At 37.8% G+C, this 22,212-nt stretch overlaps 1 long non-coding RNA gene across 2 annotated transcripts in view; it reads right to left on the reverse strand.

The window, feature by feature from the left end:
• The window catches only part of LOC103694260 (uncharacterized), a 159,492-nt gene extending 150,447 nt beyond the window's left edge, over window positions 1–9,045 (reverse strand). The window contains exons 1-3 of one of the 2 annotated variants that reach the window (XR_005496315.2): window positions 8,173–9,045; window positions 2,917–3,011; window positions 338–529 (exon numbers count right to left, since the gene is read on the reverse strand). This is a non-coding gene — a long non-coding RNA (uncharacterized LOC103694260). The remainder of the gene's footprint in view (window positions 1–337; window positions 530–2,916; window positions 3,012–8,172) is intronic. The other variant, XR_010059943.1, reaches the window with a different exon arrangement.
• Between the last annotated feature and the right edge of the window lie 13,167 nt (window positions 9,046–22,212).

Below are 22,212 nucleotides of genomic sequence, written 5' to 3' on the forward strand. Positions count from 1 at the left end.
TTTTAAAATTTAAAGGAACAGAGCATGGAAACAACTCGCATGCCTAAAAACGAAAAGTAGAAAAAGTTCAAATTAGGAGTGAACAGTTATAGACTATATTAAAAATAAAAATAATAAACACTAAAAGACCGTGGAAAATCATAGCTACAAACTATGGGAAATGGGAAAGTAGTAGACATATATTGATGGCAAATTAAATTCTATAAAATGGGAGAAAATATTCAGTGATATCAATAAAAAATTTCAAACATATTTTCCTAATAAACCTAACAAACCAACTCACTGTTAAATAAAATGAAATGTCGAGAACCCAGCAAAGAAATTGTAAAGGGCACACCTGAAACTGTGGGAGCTACGTAAGGGTTCACAGACTGCACTACAGTCAGACAGCCTCCTTTGTGCACATCGACTCCTTGCAGGGAATACTGGTCCAAGTGTAGTACAAAGCCCTTGATTTTCTCTTTCTACTGCCAGCATACACTTCACCCACCACTCTTGTGGGTTAGGAGTTCACATTCCACAGGAGTATCTGGGACAAATGGTAAGTAAACACATCAGTCACCCCTTGGACTTAGGCAGACTTCACTGGAGAAATAAAGTTTAAAAATTTAATAGAATGGATTACACAGTATAGCCTGCATGAATCAAACAGTTATAAACTTTATAGTAGAGATACTGAGAACCCAGTAGCTGTTCATTCCAAGAAGTCAGACGCTGCACCAGTCCTAGTCTGGCACTGAAGGTCTGAAGATTCCTAGAGAGTTATTGATCTTCAGTCAACTCTGGAAGGCCAATTTGAAGTCATATGCAGGGAAAGGGCAACTGCAGAGACACCAGCAGAAGAGTGCAGGCAGCAAGGGTTACTGTAGTTAGGCAGATAGCTCTATTTACTGCATTACCTTTCCTCAAACCTCTTCATCTCTGGGCCACAAGCTGAAAGGTACTATCCACTCTAGACTCAAGCAGAGGGTCTTCTCCTTTCAAATGGTCTTTCCTGTAAATGCCCACAGGAACTCAGAAAATTTTGTCTTTTAGTTCAATACAGATCCAATCAAGTTTTAAACAAGATTGACAATCTCGGTACAAAGGAACCTAAAGAAAAGTATTCATGGAAACAATATGAGCTTGCTGACCCAGCACAATGATGTTTTCAAATAAATCGCAGGCAAGAGCTGTACCTAGCTGTGATGCCCATGAATCAGAAAAACAAACAAACAAACAAACAAACAAACAAACCCCAACCAACTAACACAACCAAACCAATTTGTCACAATAACACTAATAGTACAATATTAACACACATACCTTGGCAGTAACCAACAGCTCTCTGATTAGACTTAAGACCTCCTTGATAGAAGGAAAATCATTTCTAGTACCGTAAACCTTGCTAACTACCCAGGAAAGTCTTGTCATGTATCTAGGAGGAAAACTACCTCTTGTTTAAGCCAATACAATTCCTAAACCTAAATATACTCTAAGTACATGTCCTTATACTCACAGTTCTTATTCCCCATCATGGAAACTTCTCTTTTCAACAGACAGAAAACATTTAAAAATATCCCAACCAACTAAAATGAGAGTTCTGAAACCCCACCCTAATGGATTCAGGCACAAAACAACCCCTCACCTAAGGCTCAGGGAATATTGCGGAATAGTGGTTGGGAAGATTATAAGAACCAGAGGATCAGGGAATTTGCTGTGAGATTCTATCTCCTAGAAATGTCAGAAGCTACATCCATAAATTCTCACCAACATGACTGCCTAAACATGAGATGAGCAAAGGCAAGAGACATGGCAAAGGCTTTACCCCTTCACAAAGAACTGCAAATAACTAAGGAATAAGGACAAGAGTGGGAAAAATTGTCTTCTCCAGAGAAGATCACACTAGTTGCTTATCCAATCCCAGAAGACCATCCCTAAAGAGACTACATGTAAGTAACATAATGCACAATATAGTGTGTGCAAATAAATATTTATGCTAGCAATAATTAATGGAAGGAGGGCATGAATTTGAAAGAGAGTTATATGGGAGGATTTGAAGGGAAGAAGAGATGGAGAAATAATGTATTTACGTTACAATCTCAAAAAAATAGTTTGTAGTTTATAACTTTATTTATTAGGGTTTTTTTCATTAATTGGGAGAAGAAATCATTTTTATAAACTCTACTGAGGTCTTGAGATTCCTGTAGTGACTGTTCAAAATCATCAAGAACTCTCATATTTTCTTTTATAGGAAGGAGCAAAAAAATTTTATTGAAGTAATAATATTAAAATACTTTGTTCTGATAATATCAGGAGGAGATCTGATAAGAAAAACTTCTACTTTATAAAATGAAAACTCTACTCCATAACACCCCAAACTCAGAGCACTTCTAAGGCTTTCATATAAACCCACACATCAGAGTTAAGCAAAACTCTCCTATTAACAAGAAAGAAGAGATGTCAGAAACAGATGAAACTGAATTAATTAGTCAAAAGTGGATTGTACTGATGGCAAGAAGGATGGTGTGTCCCATTTCAGACCTTTCGACACAGAGAATTCACTTTAAAATATGAATGAAATATATACATATTCAAAATTAAGACATAACGTGTGACATATTACTTGACTATGCACAGGTATTCGAATTTAAGATTTAATAATTTCGTCTGTTCAAGACATATTATCATCATAGCTGTTATCACAGCCCTGGACGAAAAATAACATAATTTCTCAATGACTACATATTGTTTGTAAATATCCTAAGGCTGAATCTTGGCAGAGAGTGAAAGTGATACCCTCCTTTGTCCTCCTTAACAGAACACACAAGAAAAGAAATGAGGAATACCCACCTAACTTCAGGACCCTTGTTACCCTCTAAAGGGCATTTCCTAGCATATTGTATGATGAATCTCATTTTTCTACTGCATACTTACATATTTACCCAGCTTTTCTTGGTGGGAAGTTCTCCTTAGCCAGAAACTCTTCTTCTCTTTATTATTTTTTATTTTGCCTTTTCTGACATGAACTCCTAGGGAAAAAAATCAATTCAGTGAAACAAAATGCAAATGCAAATTGCAAATCATGATTCCAAAACGTAAAGTATCCCCCAAGGGGCTGGTCTTGTAGCTCATTAATAGAGCACTCTTGAAGCATGCCTAAGGGCCCAGGTTAAATACATAGTACTGTCAAAAGGAGAATGTCCCTGACAATTACCAGACAGCAAGGCTTATATTATCCAAACCTATGGCTCTGGAGCCTCCACTTCTACACAGAAATTATTCTAGTGCAGTCTCACAGAACGGCTGTGAAAAACTTAATGTACGTGAACTCATAAGCTTCTGTATCTTCAGTATTATTATATGAGTTAGAGAAAAATCACTATTGATATATTCAATAGATCATTGGATGTAACATGATGGCATAATTTTCTAATTGACTTTTGTCATCAAATAGCAAATAAATGATAGGGTTATAGACAACTTTTACTCCCCTGAAGTGCAGGAAGAATATAAGATTTAGATCTAGGGGGTGATGGACAGCCAGTGGGCTGAGCTGGCAGACGATTAAAGCAACAAAGGGTGAGATGTTTGGGCCTGTTATTTTAAACAAGTTTCTTCCTTCATTTGTCCTTCATATTTTATCCTCTTGTTTAAAAACGAAGTTGTTGGGGTAAAGTCAACGCTGTTGTTACAAGCAGATAATTCTCTGGCTTCAGGTTTTTGAAAGCCACATTTATAAGCTTTTCAAAAAATACCCTTGATTTTCCATTAAAATTCAATTTGTTGATTTATGTATTTCAAGATGGGACTTCAGAGATCATTTTAAGAAATCAAAAGCTCTATTTTTTGAGACATGGTTCTTTGAAACGTTGATCCATTGACTGCCCTCTGGTTTTCAAATTTGGTTGCTGTTTCCTTTAAAAAAATATAAATTCCCCAAGATAAAAAAGCACTACTGACTGGGTCCTCTTTGAAGGCAAATCTTTTCAATGTTATACTCTAAAATGGCAAATTTATCTTTTATCTGATCTAAAGAATTCAAAGGAAGTTAACATATGCTTTTTCAAGATCATAAATGTTTCTTTTTTTCACACAAGGATCAGAAGAGAATTTTGATTGCCAAAAATACTTTTAGAATTCTACTATATGTATAGATCGTGGGGGAAAGGAAAGGTCAAACTAAGATTTCTGACAAGATAAGATAGATGAAAGAACACACAGAAGATCCATTGGAGCTGTGGTCGCCACAGAAACGGTAAGCACTCAGATTAAATGTCATTGGACACTTGGGTTTGTTTATTTAGACAGTTTAGCTTCTTTTGTGACATTTGTAAAGGGAGGCCAATACCTCAAAAGAGTCCTTGGTCTGAAGAAAACAGCTAAGAAGAGGCTCGTGTTTTCATGAAAATTAACCAAATCTATGAACCTGAAAGTCAAACCATCAGGTATTTGCACCAAGTGAATTTCTACACTGCAAAAGTCATCATCTCTACCAACAGCAGTGATTATTACAAAAAAAATTATCTCCCCTAGGTGTGTGGTTTCTGAAGCATGTATAAAAGCACCTGGGAGAAATCTGAATACCAATAGCTGATTAGATCAAGGAATCGTTGTTTTGATGTTAATTTTTGTTTATTTTCAGTTATGGAAACACTGAAAATGTATTATTTTTAAACAGAATTTGCACTTGTAATATAGGTGAAAATATTTAAACAAATGCTACTATATCTAAGATTTCCTTCAATATCTGGTCAGGAAAAACAGGATGAAAATATTTAGGAATTTGGATTAAAACTGGTTATACATTGATAATCACTGAGTTGAAATACAGATTTCTGGTGGTATGATCTCAAATATATAGACTAATGCCTCCACATTCAGTTTTGTTTCCATGGTTCAAGTTATCTATAATTAACTATGGTCTGAATATATTAAAAGTAAATTTCCAGAAATATTGAAGTGATGCACTCAAATTGTGCTCCATTTTAAAGAGAATACTGAGCTCTCATACTTCTATCCTGTCTCAGATATGAATAATTATTTGTTTAGTATATCCACATTATTTATAGATAGATAGATAGATAGATAGATAGATAGATAGATAGATAGATATAGATATGTGTGTGTGTGCGTGCGTGTGTGTGTGTGTGTGTGTGTGTGTGTGTGGTGTGTGTGTGTGTGTGTGTGTGTGTGTGTGTGTGTCACTTTGTAGTTATCGACTGGTTACCAGAACGACTGTTCCTGGCATTCTGCTGTCTATATTTCAAGTAATCCTTATTGAATAATTGCCTCAAAGTACAAGAGTAATATTGTAAAAAAGATACTAGGCCATACTACACAGAAAGAGTAGGTAACTCTGAAACTATGTATCAATACTGCAGGGTGTAGAGATGAAAACAGATACATATACATTATGTACTCCACGAAGTTTGAGAAACATATCACATACTTTGGATAACTTGTGAAAGATAAAACTACCATTTGATCAACTCGTCTACCCTGTGTATGAATTAGATGGAGTCAAAGCCAGCATACAATAAAGATGACTGCATATCTAAGTTTATTATGAGGTTGAAGATGAATAGAATATATCATATGCATTCATGAAAATACCACAGTGAAATATATTATTTTGTAACTAATATACAGTAATAAAAATTAACCTAACATTTCCTTATCTACTACAAAATATATATGCAAGTATATGACTTATTATACACTTTAGTATATTGCATATACTATTATATATTAGTCATATATTATAGTCAAACATAATTTGACACTTATACCAAATATATAGAAATAGGTATATTTTATGATGTCTAAAATAAATATTCATGCCTTAATATAATATGTACTTAGATATCAACACTATGAAACACAATTCTATACAAAATTTTTGATCATTACTCCTGACTCAAATTCACACTTTCATCATCTATGGAGATGATACTTTAAAAAATTAAATTTGTTCTTTGACAATTCCATACACATTTACTAGGATTCCTTACACTCTTATTTTTCACACCCCTCTTAATCCTCCCTCCCTGTTTAAAAAAATACTCTTCTACATTCATATTGTTTTGCTTCATTTTGTGGCCCAATATTAGCAGGGCTCTCTGTGTGACCATGGGTTTGAAACTGTCCAATATAGTCTTGTGAACTCACCAGTAGATACCCAATGAAGATAAACACTTCCTCTCTCCCTGAATTTATCATTATCTGATAGTTCAGCAGGAAGGGGTGGTGCTACAAGAACCCATCCTCAAACTTAGCTGTTGACTGCCCAGTCTTTTGTAGCCCCAGTGCAGGCAACCATAGCTGCTGTAACATTGTTGCAATGCTTGTGCCTATCCCCAACATGCATTTCTTTTTCTTTACTGGATATTTTTTTATTTACATTTCAAATGTTATTCCCCTTCCTGGTTTCCCATCCATAAGCCCCCTATAACAACCCCTATACCCCTTCTTATATGAAGGTGTTCCCTGTTCCCAACCACCCCCTTCAGACATTCCCCTGACATTCCTGCCCTGACATTTCCCTACACTTGGGGATCCAGCCTTGGCAGGACCAAGGACTTCTCCTCCCATTAGTGCCAACTAGGCCATTCTCTGCTACATATGCAGCTGGAGCCATGGGTCTGTCCTTTTGTACTCTGGGTAGTGGTTCAATCCCTGGGAGCTCTGGTTGGTTGGCATTGTTGATCTTATGGGGTTGCAGGCCACTTCAGCACATTCAAACCTTTCTCTAACTCCTCCAATGGGGACCCCATTCTCAATTCAGTGGTTTGCTGCTAGCATTCGCCTCTGTATTTGTCATGCTCTGGCTGAGCCTCTCAGGAGACAGCTATATCAGGCTCCTGTCAGCATGCACTTCTTGGCTTCATCAATATTGTGTAGGTTTGATGGATGTATATATGTGGGCCAGATCCCCAGGCAGGGCAGGCTTTGTATGGCCATTCCTTCAGTCTCTGCTCCAAATTTTATCTCCATATCTCCTCCTATGAATATTTTTATTCCCCCCTTTAAGAAGGAGTGAAGCATCTACACTTTGAGTGTCCTTCTTGAGCTTCATGTGGTCTGTGGATTGTATCTTGGGTCATCCAAGCTTTTAGGCTAATACTCACTTATCAGTAAGTGCATACAATGTGTGTGTGTTTTATGATTGGGTTACCTCACTCAGGATGACACTTTCTAGTTCCACCCATTTGCCTCTGAACTTCATGAAGTCATTGTTTTGGATAGCTGAGTATACTTGTATCATGCATTTCATGGCCCTTTTTCTGAATATCCTGGCTCTCACATTCTGCTGCTATCTCCAAGGATGTCCCCGGAGCCTCGGGTGACAACAGGCATTTCAGGGACAGCACAGGGAAAATGGTTAAGAATGTTTGCTGATCCAGCAGAGGAACAGAGTTTATTTCCCAGAACCCACATTGGGTGCTGTATTCCACCTGTATTCTACCTCCAGGGTCTGCTTCTGGTCTCTGCAGGTACATGCACATATGTGTACAAACACATAAATAAAATAATGGCAATAAAATAAATCTAAGAGAAGAAATGGGGTGTATCACAAACAAGTTGCTACCTGACCCTATTTGCCCTCACAACTCAACTTTGGTGTTCCCTTTGACACCTGACTCTGCTTTATTTTTTCCATGAACACCAAACGAAATTCACAGAGTGAGGTCCTGGTGTCCCTTTTGCTCCTGTGTCATTATTATTGGCCAGTGGGAAATCGGGGGTACACTGGAGCATACCATGCAGAGTGAGCTAAGAAACCAGATAGGAAACATGGTTTAATCACTTTTGAGTCCTGAGCTCCTTTCGCTTACAGCCTACTCTAACCCTGTGGACACAGCTGCCTTTTAAAAATGCCTGTTTACATTGGTATAACTATATCCCAAGTCATATTTTATGTCCTAAGCAATAGAGAAAAAGACCGGCGGTGAGACAATCAGGAGAGTACCTAAGATATGATACAATTGACATAGCACCTAGCTATGCAGGATCTATGTAATCAAAAATACCACTAAAAATACCTACTTTTCTGTTTAGTTTAAGGTCCCTTTCCATTTGACTCTTGGATACTACACTGGGCCCCCAGGAAGTATACTTATTTCACATAGAGACGGCAGATGAAAGAAAACAATGTGAGTGATTTTGAAGTTGACCTGATTCTGTACTTACATTTTCTCACTTCAAACTGATGAATTCAGGCTGGAGACATGGCTCGGTGGTTAAGAGCACTGACTGCTCTTTCCGCTCTTCCAGAGGTCCTGAGTTCAAATTCCAGCAACCACATGGTGTCTCACAACCATCTGTAATGGGATCTGATGCCCTCTTCTGGTGTGTCTGAAGACAGTTACAGTGTGCTTATCTATAATAAGTAAATAAATCTTTAACAAAAACAAATTGATCAATTCATTATACAATACATCTATGAATGGGACAAGAAAAATCTTCATTTATTTAGCTCCACTTTTATAAGAAATTTAGTCTTCAACAGAGGAATGGATACAGAAAATGTGGTACATCTACACAATGAAATATTACTCAGCTATCAAAAACAACGAGTTTATGAAATTCGTAGGCAAATGGTTGGAACTGGAAAATATCATCCTGAGTGAGCTAACCCAATCACAGAAAGACATACATGGTATGCACTCATTGATAAGTGGCTATTAGCCCAAATGCTTGAATTACCCTAGATGCCTAGAACAAATGAAACTCAAGACGGATGATCAAAATGTGAATGCTTCACTCCTTCTTTAAAAGGGGAACAAGAATACCCTTGACAGGGAAGAGAGAGGCAAAGATTAAAACAGAGACTGAAGGAACACCCATTCAGAGCCTGCCCCACATGTGGCCCATACATATACAGCCACCCAATTAGACAAGATGGATGAAGCAAAGAAGTGCAGACCGACAGGAGCCGGATGTAGATCGCTCCTGAGAGACACAGCCAGAATACAGCAAACACAGAGGCGAATGCCAGCAGCAAACCACTGAACTGAGAATAGGACCCCTGTTGAAGGAATCAGAGAAAGAACTGGAAGAGCTTGAAGGGGCTAGAGACCCCATATGTACAACAATGCCAAGCAACCAGAGCTTCCAGGGACTAAGCCAGTACCTAAAGACTATACATGGACTGACCCTGGACTCTGACCTCATAGGTAGCAATGAATATCCTAGTAAGAGCACCAGTGGAAGGGGAAGCCCTGGGTCCTGCTAAGACTGAACCCCCAGTGAACTAGACTGGTGGGGGGAGGGCGGCAATGGGGGGAGGGCTGGGAGGGGAACACCCATAAGGAAGGGGAGGGGGGAGGGGGATGTTTGCCCGGAAACCGGGAAAGGGAATAACACTCGAAATGTATATAAGAAATACTCAAGTTAATAAAAAAAAAAAGAAAGAAATGTAGTCTTCAAATATTCACGTTATTTTCATCTCTCCCCATGTTACAAGTAACTGCAGCAAACAAACTGTTGAGATTCACCAGTTAATCAATACTTTCTACATTAAAACCTCGGCATCTCTCTTCACGGCCACCACATGTTTAATCATTGTCATGGCCCTGTGTAATTCGGGAGTGTACCGTGTCCTCATCAATAAATATTTCGTGCATCTCTTTGGAGACTTCCTTGCGTTACCTGTATAATGCCTAGGAAAGGGCATTTCTGTTGTTCTTTGTAAACCGAGATAGCCTCCATTACCTTCCAGCTTAGATTGAATTTGATTTTGTTTTCTTGGTTTAACATATAAATATATAAAGGTAAATTTTTATCCTGCCCCTATATATGTTTCTGAAGTGCACCAGAGTGGTTTTGTCTTACAAAAACTGCTTGACTAACGCTTAAATTATTAAAGCTCCTCGGAGGAGTTCTTATAATGGCCTTGTTGTTTAAGGGTGTCTTGTCACATTCATTTTTAAAGGTAGGGTAATGAATATGGAGAGAACAAAGCTGGTCCTTTCACAGCTGCTTTCCTAGATGCCTGTCAGACTCCAGCAAGCAAATAGCCCTGAGACCACACAAAGTAAAAGCAAGATTAAGTCTAACTTACCCTTTGGTTTCAAATAACATAATGGCAACGAGAACAAAGAAATTTTTTTTCACTTAAAATTTGCTTCTAGACCTAAGCACTCTGGATGGTATTAACACATGACTAACAATTTCTGCTCTGCAAAGTAATGCTAGATTGTGATTTCTCTTTAGCAAGAAAAGAAAAATCTAATATAGTTAGTTAAACATCCTCTTCTGAGAGGGGTGTGTGTGTGTGTGTGTGTGTGTGTGTGTGTGTGTGTGTGTGTGTGTGTGTGTGTGTGTTTAGAAAGAGACAAAGAGACAGAGAGACAGAGAGAGACACAGAGAGACTGAGACAGAGACAGACAGAGAAACAGAGTCAGAGAGAAAATTGACTTTATTTGACTGTTGTGTGGAGGTAAATACTTTTTAAATGACTGGTTTCTGTCTTAGGAGCCCCTCTGCCCTCTACTAAATAGTTGGTGGGAAAAGTGCAGGATTCATTAGGCTGAAACATATTGTCTGTGCAACAGGATTGAATGACAATTTCCCAAACACAGCCAGTAAAGGCATACTTTACAACCCAGATTTTCGACTTTTAACCTGGAAACTTAACAACAAAGGCAATTCTGTTTGCTTTGTTCCCTTTCAAACAGGAAAGAAAGCAATATCTGCTTCATTACCAAACAGAGCAGGCAATATTTTATATTGCCATAGTCAATTATGTGAGGCTGGATAACCTTTCCCAGCTATTATGGTCTTCACATCTTTCTGCACTCATGTTGCCAACAATTCAGAAGTCGCTTCAAAGCATCTCTGCAGTGTTGGAAAGAGAAGACAGCTGGTACTGCTTAGAGAGAGAACTGAGATGGCCTGGCTTCTCATTTTACAAAACTGGGGCAACACACGTCAGACAAACATCACTGAGAGTTTGTGAAGTTACCGATCTAGCTCTTTCCTTTTATCGGGTAATGCTTGTTTACTGAAACAATAAAAAAAAAAAAAGTCGAAGAACTTTCACTGAGAGAAGCAGACAAAACACACACAAGAAAAACTCAATTGAAAAAATAAAGGCACAAAATGAAATCTTCTTTTTTTTTTTTCTTTTTTTTTTTTTTTCGGAGCTGGGGATCGAACCCAGGGCCTTGCGGAAATCTTCTAATTTATAGCAATGTTGTTCTCATAGGTACAGAAAACTATACCACCAAGCTGATACATGAATTCAACAGTTTTTACCTTCGAAATCTATTAAGCCTTGGATACTAAAATATTTACTGTAGGAATTAATACCTGTAAACTTCACAGAGATTTAGTGAATTCTGACAACTTGAGTCATTTTGACAATTGGATTATGTTTGATGTACCAGATAAACTATCACATAACTTTTAATAATGTACAATTTCCCTTCTCTAGAAATTTTATACAATCTATTTAGACCCTTCTTCTTCCTCAACGCTTCCCATATCTAACCTCCCCCATACCTTCTTTCTCTTTGTATTCTTTGCCTTACAAAAAAAAGGACACTATCTCTCAGAAAATATCCTGACCCTATGGCTCTTATAGTTTTTTCCCTCCAGTTCCTCAATGTTCCCAAGCATTAAATATGGGGGTTGTGTAGAAACATATTAATTTGGAATAGGCAACCAAGAGTTAGTTGACTGGTTGTGGCTTTCTATAATGGAGTCTGTCTTCTATTTTAAAAAGCTTCTTTGATGAGGGGTAAGAATTATACTTTTCTGTGATATCAACACGGATATTTAGAGTGCAGTTAGAGGTGTGCTCATTCAGGAAATTGGCAGTAGTAGATTCTCCTTCAGGTTCCATGGCCTCACCTGATATGGTTATTACACTGTCAGGTATGAATTGCCTCCTTTTTAGCAGGTCTTAAGTCTAATCAAATGGCTGTTGGTTATCCCCACGATATGCGTATCACTATTGCACTTTTTGGAATGCATTACCATGATGGTCTCTGTGGTTTATAGGTATTGCAATTGAATAGGACTATTGATTGTTTTTCCTTTGGCATCTTGCATAGGGCCTCCCAATACTATGAGAGCTATTTCTTGGGGATATGAGGAAGACTTCTAGATTGCATCCAAATTATTTTTTCTATGCCCTATCTCCAAAATGAGTGGTATCTTCAGCAATCAGGTCTTACCTTTCTGGAATGCAAACAGGGTCAATACCAATATATAACTTTTGAGATCTCTAGAAAATTCAGCTCTATAGAAAGATAGACAGCTTAAGGAGACTTATGCAAACCATAGCATCAGCCTGGAGGGTGGGCTGGAGCCCAGACAGGGTAAATGGTGCTTTGTCTTTGATTTTTCATAGCTTAGAAAAATGTTGAATGTGAATAAGCTTACACATATGAAGGAGGAAATTTGGCTTCGACGAAGTCATGAGTTACCTGAGGTGAACCAAATAAAACTCAGTAGATCCAGGCTCAGAACTTTCCTTTACTAACCTTCAGGCCAATGTTACTTCTTGTACTTTTGAGAAAACTTTCGAAACAACAAATGCTCACATTAACAGCCTATGATTCTATTTGGGTATTGCATTTCACATGTTCCCAGGGGAAACCAAGAATTGTTGCTAAGTTGTATGCAAAATAAACAGAGTAGGACTCTCGTCAAATGATTTTGAGCTGTTTATGCCATATTTCTTTGTTCTTGCAGACATATCACTTATAACTTGTATAACAATTCCCTAGACTTTTAGGGGAAAATGGCAAATATAAAATATCTGTCATGAATCATACATACTGAAAACTGTATTAAATGGAAAGCCTAATGTGGTTATGTTTAAGCTCTGCAATATATTCATGTTCAAAGGCCTAATTGAGAAAATAACTCTCAGACATAAGATAGATTCACAACAGGGAACCAAAACAAATGAGCCTTTATCGAGCTCTCAGTATTGAGGTTTTCACAAGACATAGTGAAATAACCCAGAAGAAATTGTGGGCTGGAAGGAGAGTCTTTCAATGCTGTGTTAGGGATACATTTTCTTGAGTCTTCCTACACTTCTGTTTTTGATTTGCACACAGCCTGTGGACAGTACCTCAGCTACCATTAAAGCTTATCTGATGGATTGTTCTTTTGACAATACTGTTGTTCTGTCAGAGTTGAGGAGCAAAAATATGAGTACTATGCTGAAATCAGCTGTTGTTCCAGACACAAATTACTATCTGGAAACAAAGATATATCTTTCTTCTTCCACCATACCTTTGTGTGGTTTTCAATGAAATGTCATGTCCTTCAAGTAAGTCCTGACCAAATAAGCATGGATATACTGTCAAAGAGACAGTTCGTTCATAATATATCAATAGAGTCTGTATTCACAGGTCTCATATCTAACAGATTAAACAAATCAGAGGTTAAAAAACTACGCCAATACTGAACATGTATAAACTTTTTTCTTATTATTTCTGATCTATACAACAAAACAGGTATTTCCGTAGAATCTATATTCAAGTAGATTTTATCTGTAACCTATACGTGTTATGAGGAATATAGGAAGATGTGTAAAGGCCATATACAAATTCTGCATCTTATAGAAAGGACTTCAACACCACAGATACACATATTCTGAAGGGAAGTTGTGTCCAGGAGTCAAACTCTGAAATACTACAGGTACCAAGGAAAACACAGAGGCAACTTAACACTAAGCAATGCTGACCACAGCCTTTGTTGCTTAACTAGAGAGCAACTGCTGCTAAGCCTCTTCTTAATGTGAAATTCACTGCTGTATAAGGCAGATAAAAGGAAATTTGTCCAGCTATAGAATCTGACCACCCAGTTTGTCCTGTGCCTTACCAAATGATCACTCACCTATTTCTTCTTTCTTCCAAGGACCTCCCTCTGTGCCTGGCAATTTGAAACTAAATCTATGTGGACTTTATTCAGTGTACGCAGTATTCATGGGTTCAAAATTTTCTGATGTAAGGCCTTATTGGGGATTCATAACTTCAAGACTATTACAACACATATGCTAATATCAGTAATTGAGAATGTGAACATTTCTGTTTCCCTCACAAATGAATTCGAATTGTTTCCTGGGTAATAGCAGTAATAAGCTGATATGGAAACTAGCCAGAATAACATGACAAGACTGTTGGAGTTTTAAACCTTTCTCACAATTTTTCTGATATTTCTCTTGTCCCAGTAGATTACAAAGTCCATAGTTCCACCAGGTTCTCTATTCTCCCAACACCCCACTCTCCAAGCAAAAAATCAAGTACCTCAACATCATCTATACCTACCTGCCTCCTCTCTCTACACTGAGTTATAGGTGATTAGGAGATCTTTCTACATCTCTCTTTACCTAAATATAAAATCATTCTATGTCTACTATGCTGAAACACAGTGCTGAAACGACACAGGAAGACAAACAAATAAAAAAACCAACAAAAAATTTAGTTCCTCACTTAACCATGAGGCACAATTCTAAGATGAAGCCCTGGATTCCCCAAATTAGACTGATTGATTATCTAGCCAGACACACTCATAGACATCTAACTTGCTGCTTCTGCCTTGCCTTTGACCACCTCATGAAGCTTTCAAGGTTATTTAGTGCACTCAGCGAAGGTCAATGTATAGTGTGCGGGGTGTACACGTATGTCTTGTTTTGTCCCATAATGCCTTTCCACACAGCCATTTCTCCTGAAACCAGTTTGTTGAAATATAGCTCTATTTAAGAAATGAAAAAGAAAGACCAAATTTACTCGAATATAGTACCTATTCTTTAGAATATGAGGATTTTTCCAGCATAATTTTTAATATTCCCAATTCTTCTCTCAATTCATAATATTTGGTAAAGACCATTTTATTTTATTCTCTAAGATGAGACTTTCCCTTGAGACCTAAACAACATTTTCTAGCAAAGCTGTTATGTCTGCTACAAAGTGAAAACCTCTCTATTTTGAAACATTAAAACTAAGAAATCCATTTTCTTTATGGTTCTATGGTAACACTATTATGTAGACTCAAGACAGAATTCTCCATGCTAATGAGGTACTTAGAAGTATGGAGGGCATAGCCAATAAGCTTCCATTTCCAGACAGGAATCCCTGCAAAAAGGTATTTAATCTCAGGCCCACCCTGAGACATGGGTTATGGTATTACACATTCACTTTCTGCCATGACAATAAACTGTTTAGAACCATGGTCTGCCTCTTTTCATCAAGATCCACTGTGGGAAGCCATGAAGAAAGCTTTTGCCTACAGAGACACAGCCCTCTCTCCCATAGAAGGTCTCCCTGTGCTCCCAGCCACAACTGCCACCAAGCCTGCCTCTGCCAAGCTAAGCACAATCACCTCGCTGGGAAAAGCCAGAGCTCTCCCTTCCCACTGGCCTGGAAGCTAGATACTGTCCTCAGCCCAAGGGCCTCTGACTCTGTTTTCTGCTCTTCTGTGATTCCCAGATGTCCAAGATTCTGAGAGCCCTATGGCCCCGACTTGCTGCAGCCTCCCACCCCCACCAAGCCAGCTCCAGCTTCCCCACACCTAAGACAATGCTTTTCTACCCCTGGTAGGAAAAGCAGTGGGCATTGGGCCTCTTCCCTATGGCCCAGCTCCTGCCCCTGAGGCATAGGATAAGCACAGCCAAACTCTCCGTGGGTTCTGCCCACCCCAAGCAACCATGCCCAGTGGCAGAGTGGACGCAGGCCTACAAATAATTACATTTTATATGTTTGTATGGAATCCTGAAAGAATAAATAAAAGTTATATTTTAGAAGAGAAAAGTGTTTCTCCTTTCCAATACAGATTCAAAGTGAAGAAAGTTACAGTTTAGACATGTTACATGGTTTAAAAAAACGATAGAAATGACCTTCTGCTCTGCGGGAAATTTAGGCAGCTCTGTAGACAAAGACTTTCTCCATGCTTTCCATGGAGGTTAACAAAGAAAAAGACAGTCCTCAGTTCCAAACTGTTTATTGATATTTCATCATGGAAAGTGGGTGAATATATTACCCTCAGGGAGGACCAGAGATTAAATATCTTTTGCAGGAAAGAATGTCTGGGAAGGGAAACTTATTGGCTAAACCCTCAGGACCTATAGATACCTCATTAACATGGAGAATTCTGATCTATGTATTGTCACGGTGCTATGTGGTTAGGTAATGGGTCTGGTCAGAAGCAGGTGAAGCTGCTATTGGGCTCTCTGGGTTCCTGGGCTTCCAGTCCACAAAACCTTACCAAGTTTCCTGGCACAGTCCACTGCCCCAAAGTTGTCCATGGCTACCGAGGTGAAATGGAGAGAAAGGGTTTGTTAAAGCTTGACACTTTAGGTACTCCTCTTCCCAACTGTATAGGCCAAAGAAGAATGATCTCAGGCAAGTAAGAATTTCATGGTGAGAGTGCCTAAAAGCTTAACTTGGGATCCTAGGGAAAAATGACGATGAAGGGACATTATAAAGTCAAAAGAAAGATAACTGAAGCTTATACTTCTATAAAGAAGAAAAATTGTTTGGACAAATCAATGTACAGCAATACACTTTCATAGGCCACTTAGCTTGTCATCAAAATTGCCTTAGTCTAAGTGGCTTGGGAACAACAGGAACATATTTCTTAAAATTCTTAAAGATAGGAAATCTTCACTCAATATGTCAGGAGCTCCAGCATGCAATGTGAGCCTAGTACCTGGTTTACACATGGCTCCTTTCAACTATCTTCCCATAGGGGAAAGAGACAAGACAGCTGTCTGGGGTCTCTGCAATAAAAGGCTAACCCCACTCATGAAGGTGTTGCCCTATCACACAAGCCCCTCCCAGAAGGACTTACTTCAAAGCAATATTACATTGATTACGCATGTATTAGGAGAGAAATATGAATGTTTTGGTCATAACCACCACCTTCGCCCATATTTCTATCTCACCTTCTATATAATAAATCATTGTATACATTTACCACCTAGAAAGCTGTTGCTATTTTGTGTCACGGGTCATACAACTTACGAATTTTTGTATACAATTTCTTCTTGACCTCTAGTCTGCATATTGCTATTTATGTACGAACATAAATTCTGTCAAAACAAGTTAAGTTTTTCACAATGCATATGATCAGAAAGGAAAGGGCGGTGGAAAATAGTTGCCAAATAATAGTCTTGGAGAAAAACACTGCTTGTGTGTGTCAGTACTCTCTGAGTATTCATTTCCCAAGGGCCAGACAGCCAGTGGGAACACTCTGTCTCCTCTGCCTTCCTTACGCTTCTCTGCCTGGCCTGCATCTTATAGAATTTTTGTGCCTATAGTTATCCTCTCAGAAGCTACAAATGGAAGAAACATAATTTGTATTAATGTCACTATTTCAGTAATCTAAATACATTTTATGTTTTTAAATATCAAATATGCTAAAGGATCTCCCAAAGGGGGATATACTGTATTGAATTATACTTTCTGTGTAATAATAATGCAAATCTTATCATTCAGTTGTACATAGGTCCCAACTGCAGACTTTGGACACAGGAAGTCCTTCATTTATCATGCACTTTTTTGACACACACACACACACACAGAGGAATCCTTCAGGTTCTTTCATTATCTCATGGACATGAAGGCTTTTTCAGATCACCCCATGACTACTTTTGCAGCAGTCACATAAATAAACAAAGCCGAGCCTCACTGGAAGGAGATAGGAGCTCTTTCAGCAAAACCCCATGAAGAGCATTCTCCTATGCCTAGAAAAGAAACCATCATTTAAAAGTACAGGAAAGTATCCCTCCACACATGCAAAGGTTTGCCTGCCTTGAACTGTCAGACCATATTCTATCCCTCCATCCCCAGCGTTTCAATGACCCCGCCCCCCACTTCCCTCTGCTTGTTACTTTACCTCCCAGAATTAAATTTTCTTGTCTATATGCCTGGAGCTGAAATGAAGTTTTATTAAAAGTTATATTATGAGCAAATTAAGTAGAGTCTTTTAAGAGAAAACAAGCTGTGAGGTTCACTGACAAAGTTATTGCAGCATGTGATGGATGTGTTTGGCACTGACTTTACACAAATGCTTTCAGGGCTGCACAGAGACCCAGATGACATTACTCACCTGGGTCCCTTCACCTTTTCAAACTTGCTTTTAAAGCTGTACGTACAGACTGAGGTCATTTGCTAATCATCATGATTTAACTGAAATGCCCATGCATTATTAAGCCATAAGTCTTGTTTTCAGAGAGAAAAAAAAAAAAAAAAAAAACCAAACCACACTATACTGACAACTTTCCCTGACTTGGTCTGCAAAGTGTAGCGCTATGACTGAAGGCTAAGAGGACTCCAGTGGTGCTTGACACATCTATATTCTGGTCTTTCTTTTTTCCTCCAGACTTCTGATGGGCACTCCCATAATTAATGGATGGCCATTGTAGTTAATTGGAACTTTCTGACTGGTCCTGGTGTATCTGAATATTGTGACAGAGAATCACTACAAATTAAGATAAAGCCACTGTCAGTGTTTACAGCTCTATGCTGCCTTAATTGAATATTTAAGATAGATTGGCATATAAATTGGCTTATACTTTTCTTTATAATTGGTAACAATAACAAATCTGAGAACTCAGTCTTGACCCAAAGACTAACACATACAAAGACAAGATGATGACCAATTTAATAAAATAACTTATAGAAGACAGATAATAGAGCGGTTTCCTAGAGAAAAGCATTCTTCTCTGGAAAGTCCACTGTTCTAGAAATATTTGCCTGTGTTATTCAAGGCTGTGTACTGAGTCTATTATTGTTTGGCAAAGTGGATTCTTTCATTTATAAAAGGAAGATATGCAATGTCAACTATTTTACTAATTTATTTTCTTTACTCCTTAAGCTTCTCTCTTCCAATTAAAAAGTCATTTCTATATAGTAATTACTTCCAAAATAAGCACATCATATAACATCTCTTGAGTAAAGCAATATGCACAATTAAATTTCAAATGTCAATTAGTTAGCTGGAAGCATTTTCTCTCCTCTTGTGTGTGTGTGTGCGTGTGTGTGTGTTGTGTGTGTGTGTTGTGTGTGTGTGTACACATGTTTAAAATGAACTCTTAACCATTTTAAAATATATTAATTAATTTGGTTAAGCAACCTCAAAATATTCCTGTTCTCTTTATCACTATGAATAAGAAAATATAAAAACATCCAGTTTCTGCATCCTGACATGCATGTAGTCATTTTTATGATTCCAACTTGCAATCTATTCCTAGATGACTAGGGTTCTTCTACTGTACTAACACTGCAAAAGACAATGAACTTCCTTGAACAGTATTATCTACATGATAGTTAGATTAGGCTGAATTTCATCCCAAAGAAAACTCTTACATTGTATCCTTAACTCCCAGTATGACTCCATTTAGAGAGAAGTCTGTTGAAAAGATAATTACAGGAAAATAAAGTCTTAAGAGTGGACACATAGGATACATTTGATATCCTTTTAGGAAGAGGCCTTGTGCCTTGAAGGTACAAAGACACAGCAAAAAGTAACCCTTCACACACGAGTATGAAAGTCTTCATCAGAAACTAACCTTGCCATACTTTGGTCTGGGATTTCTAGTATCACAAACTGTGAGAAAAGTATTTCTAGCATTTTAACCACTCAGACTGTTGTGTTTTGTTCTTCCTGCACTGACTGATTTAGAGGGAGGTGTATCCTTGTATATAGGAGACAGAAGTTTTTGGGTACACATTCGTATGAAGAGAACAGTAATGGTCTATATTTTTCAGAGAATATGGTCCTGAGAAAGTAGCTTCCATTTCCAGCAGAAACAGCAAATATAACAATAGCAGCAAGACATGCCTTCTTGGTAAATCTTTGGTTATTATTTAAGGAGAAAGGAGAATAAAAGTGCTAGTTCATCTAGTTTGTTTTGAGCTGAATAGTTTTTGATAAAACAGTAAGTTACAGAACACAGGTATATAACACTCAAGGACAGAATGAGTTATTTTATACATAAGGTCTATTGTTAAAGAGATAAGAATATTGACAGTATTCAGAATGTCTTATTTAACCTAAGTCTAAAGTTTCCCAAATCAATTATTTTGTATTACCTAATTCATCCACAGTCAATGAAGAAATTGTTCATGAGCAAAAAAAGGAAATATTTCATGGATTTTGCAGATGTATTCAGTGTTTAAAATGAGACAACAGGAAATGGGATTGAACTTCACATTAGAAATTAAGGCATTGATAATAACATGGTGAAAAAACATCCCTTCATTCCAACATAATTGATAACACTCCTTTTCCTCAGGAATATCTGGGCTATTATCCAGACACAAGGCTATCTTTGCACCTATGCACCAGGCTTTATTGGGTCATAGTTTTTGTTTATAGCCTTGCTTTTGTCATATTTAGTGATTAAATAATTAAATGATTTCATAGAAATCTAAACTTAATATTTCTCATTAAAATAAACAAACAAACAGATCTTACAGCTTGTGCTGGATCTTGGCTTGCTGATTAAAGAATTGTCCCCTATGCCCACAAAACCCAACCTAGAATATTTCATGAAGTTAATGTTATGTTCTTCTTTACATAAAGAGTCTCAATATACAACCATTTTTATTTTGTTGTTTTTGTCTGTTTGCTTAAAAGAATAATGGTGTTCTGTCCTTCCTTCTCCATCAGTACTTTTCCTTCTATGAGCCAAGACTGACCATCTGGATAACAGCTGGAATAAGGAGAAGAAGACCTTGCAATCACAATTCCAAATCTAGAAAGCACACCCTAAGTAAGAATATTAAAAGAAGATTTAATCAGGATAAGATAAGCAATGATGCATATTTTCATTTAAAATTCTGTGTGCTTAGTCTGCCACATAGACTCAGCATATGCATTCAACACTGGAGAACATGAGGAAATAAGGTATAAGAACTTACCACCTGGTTCATCAAAACTATTCAGCAGACAAAACTCTTCTGGATTCTGACTATTAGGCTTGGAGACATACCTCAGTGTGATGATATTCAGTTCATAGCCCAAGAAGAGGATGCAGGAGCTCACAAGAAGATATGGAGTGAATCCCAAATGCCAAAGCAAAATGTTTCACCAATTACTCCTGCTAGAAAGACGAAATAAATGCAGATGGGCATAGAATACTAGTAGGGCTCACAAAGCAAATTTTGGCAGAACATTATCCCAAGTATCCTAAACACACAACACAAAATAACAACACAAAAAGAAGAAATACTCATAAATGATTAGGACAGGTTTTTTTAAAGGCTCAAGATTAGTAGTTAGTGTTGAATAAATGTCACCCTTCATCCATTTCCTAAACTCTTCCCTTTCCGCAAACAGTAATTCTGGAAGCATACACAATAGCATCCAGTGCCTCTTCCCCAGCCCTATCAATACTTTCTACCTTCTGTTTCAATGAATGTAAGTAGAATCATATTGTACTTGTGACCAAGCCAGCTCAATCAGTCCAAAGGTTGTCCAGGGCAGGAGCCAGGATTAGAAAGAGAAAAACAATTAGACAACATTGACCCCAGACAGTTGGAGCTGAGGGCAAGTTTATTTTTCCCTAGTCTGCTTTTGTAGCATTTTAATTACATGCAAGTAATAAGGTCAGTTCTACGTTAAGGAACAAGTAAGACAATAATACAAATAGTCAAGGAACAAGCAAGGCAATAAACAAAGTCCTGTGATCACTGTTTCTAAGGGCTTCTCAGGATAACCAAGATACCTGAGCCTACCTCCTTGTTCTAGGCCAAAGTCACATTCTTTCCTGAAGTCTACTTCTTTGTTCTAGCCTAAAATCAGATTCCTGCCTGAAGCCTACTTCCTTGTTCTGGCCCAATGTCAAATTCCTTCCAGGCGACCCCAAAAGCTCTCCACGTATTTGTCCTTATGTGATTAACTTTCATAACTTTGTAATTTTACGTAAATAAAGTGTGAAATTTTATGCTATATTTATTTGTCCACAAAACAAAAGAAAACACTGAGATCAGTTGGACAGTTGGCTCAGTCAGTAAAGTGCTTTCTCTTAAAAGGATAGCAACCTGCATTGTGATCTCCAGCAGCACCCGCACAGAGGCAAAGTGGCTATAATACCAAAGTAGATGGGCAGAGACCAGTGGATCTTGGGAGCTCACCGGGAAAACAACCTAACCAAAATGGTAAGCTTCAGTAAAAGCCCTTTTCTCAAAAGTAATGTGCAGAAAAATAAAAATCACGTAGACTCTTCCTATGGCAAACACACAGACTCATGCAAAACACACACAC

The sequence above is a fragment of the Rattus norvegicus genome, chromosome 18 (genome assembly GCF_036323735.1).
Source record: "Rattus norvegicus strain BN/NHsdMcwi chromosome 18, GRCr8, whole genome shotgun sequence".
Taxonomy (NCBI): domain Eukaryota; kingdom Metazoa; phylum Chordata; class Mammalia; order Rodentia; family Muridae; genus Rattus; species Rattus norvegicus.